The following is a 4,427-nucleotide window of genomic DNA, read 5'->3' on the forward strand; positions in this document are numbered from 1 at the left end:
TTAACATTCTGCTCTCTACAGGTGATGTGTATTTGTTTATTGAATACTGTTAAGTAATTTATCTGCTAATGGCTGTTCTTACCTTCCAGTTGTCCCTGTAAACAGAGCATCAGACATCTCCTTGTTTTACACATTTGACAAAAGACATAGGACTGGTGACTGAGCAGGTGGCAGTGATATACAATGAGTTGGTGCTGATTTCTAAAGCTTTCAACTGAGTATGAAACTGAAGTTCTTTAGTTTAAAGTGCAAAATAATAATAGCTTTGTATTTTTTTCATTAGCTGCAGTTATATCTGTTGGTAGAGAGTGGGAATTCAGCAATGTGTATCTTTCAGCTCAGTTTAGTTTGGTTTGCTGATGCACGTAGTAATAAACTGAACCTGCTGCTACCTCCAAGTCAGGAACTTGTTACCAAAGCTGAAATAAAATAGTCTCTTCATGTAAACACAAGCCCTTATCTTGCTGCTGGCTCTGCAGAAGTCTAAAATGAACATAGCAGCCAATCCTTATTCCTAAAACAGCAGAAAAGTGGATGCTAAGGCCAAGGAGCTCTCAAAGGAAAGGGCTCTGCCAGCCCTCCCTACCAACACCCCATCTTGTGTTTACCAACACAAAGTGTTTAAATGTGGGGACATGGAATAGAGTGGACCATGTTTAGTAAGCCAGTGTTTAACTGGTAGCTTCTTTGTAAGATCTGGGCTTCTCTTGCAGCAGGTAAAACCAAGACAGGACATCCTCAGGGTACAGAGCACCCAGCCCTGCTGGTCTTGTGGCAGCTTCAGAGCCCAAAGCTGTGAGATGACCAGAGAAAAGTGAAGTATGTAAAGCAGCTGTGCTTGTGACAGCTCTGTTCTCTCTTCTGTTCCTGCAGCTCTGACCTTGACCTGGACAGGAGTCCTGAACCTTAATGAGCTTCAGGCACAGAATTCCAAAGGGGTGACCTAAGTAAGTGGTCTAGACATGAAGGAACATCTTTTATTTTGAGATCTGCAGCACAGATTCAAGAGATATTGGGTTAATTCTCACCACACCTTCTGTGCCTTAGAGCAGGTAAATCACTTGACCTGTGTTGGATCGGAGTTGTTGATCTATAAAAGAGAACAAGGTTATTATTCTCTTCTGCTTCTTGATGCTTAGACTGTAAGCTCCTTGGGGCAGAGACATTGAGGGGGCTCAAATGTTGGTTGGGGCCTCTAGGTGCTATCCATCACTATATAAACATTAAACTACAGGTAAAAGTTTGTGTTTGCAGCTTTATTATTAACAAAGGAAAACAGTGCTTTGGCCATTGGATCCTTACAACAGTTTTCAACACCACCTAAACACAGTGCAGCTCTGGACACCACTTCAGCTCCAGTTAAGGCTCTTTTCCTGCTGTCTGGTATGTCTTTGCAAGTTTTTATTCTCATAACTAATCCTGTAGATTTGGGCTATTTTAGTTAATCTCAGCAGGCAGCTGGCACGTCTGAGCTGTTGGGGACATGCTGCAGCCACTCGAGGGCACCGTGTGGCTGTGACAGCAGCACTGCCGGGGCTGGCCCTGCCTGGAGGAGAGAGCACTGCAGGAAAGCTCGGCAGGAGGGGGGTCCTCACCCTTCCTTGCCCACTACACAGGCCCAGTTCTTGTCCTGCAGGTGGGGAACTGGGAATTGCAGCCAGAATGATGAGTGAAAAAGTGCAATTTTTCTAAAGGAATACTGGTTTTAATCCTAAAACCAGCATTCAGCAATCTTGTGCCTAGGCTGGATTTACACTGTTCTAGTGTTAAATAAATGTTCTGCTTCAGGCAGAGACTTTCAGTCCCTCTAGAAATCCTATTAAAAAGAGGAAAAAGCTTCCATCAACATTATATTCATTTCTAGAGTGGGATTTAAACTTCTTAAACACTTTTGCAGTCCGAGGACAACCTCAATGGGCACACAGGGCAGTGCAGCAGCTCTTCTGTACCCTGAACTAATGTCACACACAAGTGTTGTGCTGCAGAAGCTCTCAAGTCTGCAGCATTTTGTCCTCTGCTGTGTAAGTCAATTCCTCTCCAGTGACCATTTCCAACAGAGGGTGCAGGAAGGATATATTTTAAAAAGTAATTATACAACTTGAAAAAAAAACCATACTGATTTTGCAAGCAACAAATGCTCAAGTTCTAAAATCTGATGGTCTGCAAATATTTTCTATATCCTTTGATATCCAGCTGCAGTACTTTTGTAGTCAGCCTGCTGCCTGAACTGTGCTACCATCCTTGGGACACACCTGAGGGAGGGCTCTTGTGCCAGATTCAGGACTGTAGCAGCATTATGTGTTTTCAACAGGTCCTTCCCAGAAAAGTTGTGCTTCAGATAACCCAGCTCTGCTGGACACACAATATTTCTGCTGCCATGGCTGCTTCAGTAGAAGCACAAGCTGAAAACTGCACAAGAGACTGGAATAATTTTGTCTTTCCAGGTTAGTCCAGTGGAAAAAAGCAGGACACTTGCTAATGGGACACAGAGGCACTGACTAGCTCAGGGGAGCAGTAAGTGTTCTACATTTAAAATGTAGGGTAAGTATCTGGAACTCCCAAGCTTTGGAAAGAAAGATTATTAACTCTACCCCTTTGCAGCAGCCAGGTGAGCAGTGCCTGAGGACAGCCTCAGCCAAGGTGACAAAAACTGGTCAGCAGCAGACACCTGCTGTCCCTACAAAGGGCTCTGGGGGCTGAGGCTGCTCTGCCAACAGCAGCTTGGTGCCTGCTGAGCTCTTGCCTCACACTCAGGTTGTAACCATAATGCTGCTTTAAAAAGTTGGAAATTAACTCTGAAGAAACCAAAGTAACCAAAACTTGGTGTGTTTCTTTAGCAAAAGGGGATGAAGGGGAGAAGTTTCTATCTTCCAGACATGCCAAGCAAGCTCAGGCTCCTGCTTTACTACAGCTCTGCATGGACAAAGGAGGGGAGAAACTTCTATATATATTTAAGGAATCACTGTTATAGGCAAAAGAGGATGCAGGGATAAAAAACAATGCAATACAGATTGTATTGATACCTGGTACCTCTAACAAGGTCCTTCTTCCAGTGCTGTGAATTACTGACTCCCCAGTATTTGGTTATCTCCAGTACCACAGAGCTCAGGGAGATGCACAGGCCATGAGAATCGGGCAATGCATTTCCAAAGACTTTTAAGATGTATTCTAGTGACTGTCTTTGGATTAAATCAGGAATTCTATCTTTCCTTTTGGCTTTAGCTGAGAGCTTTCACTATCCTTCAGATGCATGAGAGCTCAGGCACCCAAAGGGGCTTGAAAAATCAGTATAAAACTGTCTCCCCACATTAAAAAATGCCACAACCCTTCAGCAGTTGGCCCATTTCAAATCCAATCAGTCAAAGGTAGTTTGCAGCACTTACTGTGACACTGTCACAACAGTCTGAACAGAGTTTGGATAATTGTCACTGTTTGTTTGCACTGCTGGTAGGGCTCTTTTTGCTGTAATTGAGCAGCACTATTCTCTTTTCCCTCCCAATACAGGCTCCACACTATGCAAAGGGGCCCTAAGGAAAAGACTGGTTTATTTGAGGAAAACCCAATTCTTACAGCAAAGCTGACCTTTCCAGGGAGTTGTTTCAATGTACTATTCTGAGTAACAGGGTAAGAATTAATTTGAGGAATTTTAAAGAAAGGTCTCATCCAACATATTTCACAGTAATCACCCACATCTACAGAGATCATATACATTCCCATCTATGGATAAAAGCCTCTTGCTGTAGAACATTATTTGCCATTTCCTTCATGTCAGTAAGGAATCTGAAGGCACTACCTTTTGTTGGCATTTTCTGACTTCAACTGTCTTTACAGGTGGGTGCATTACGTGAAGTGATGAGATTATCTATTTGTGTTTGACTTTCACATACTGAGACCTATTTAGTGTATCTTTAAAAGCAAAATGTCACTGCAAAAGATACAACACCAGAACATACCTGTTGCCTCCTGCCCCAAAGTCAGGCGTCTGTTTGATAATGTATTGCTGAAAATTTCTTTGAGGACCAATACTTTTTGATCATGAGATTTCCCTATCCAGTCATGGACAAAGTTTGTGGCAATCTTTTGTTCATGCCTTCTACATTTAAAGCAGAAAATGTATTGGTCACTGATTTTATATATATATTTTGCTGTTGCTGTTGTTTTCACTCCAAAGCATAATTGTTTACAGGCAGTATGAATCCATGGCAAAGAAAACTTCTGGGTGTTTTTCTGTATCTCAACTTCTAAACTAAGTGAAAAGGCAAAGAAAACTGGAGAGATGGGGAATCACTACCTTGAACCAGTGCTAAAACCTCTCCAAATCCTCAGGGATCCAGGGTGACAAAACCACTTTCAGGAGAAGCAGCTGCAGCAGGAGGTCTGACAGAAAAACCAGAAGTTTGTTTAAAAATAAAACACAGACACAGAGC

This window comes from Melospiza georgiana, chromosome 12, assembly GCF_028018845.1.
Source record: "Melospiza georgiana isolate bMelGeo1 chromosome 12, bMelGeo1.pri, whole genome shotgun sequence".
In the NCBI taxonomy this organism is placed as follows: domain Eukaryota; kingdom Metazoa; phylum Chordata; class Aves; order Passeriformes; family Passerellidae; genus Melospiza; species Melospiza georgiana.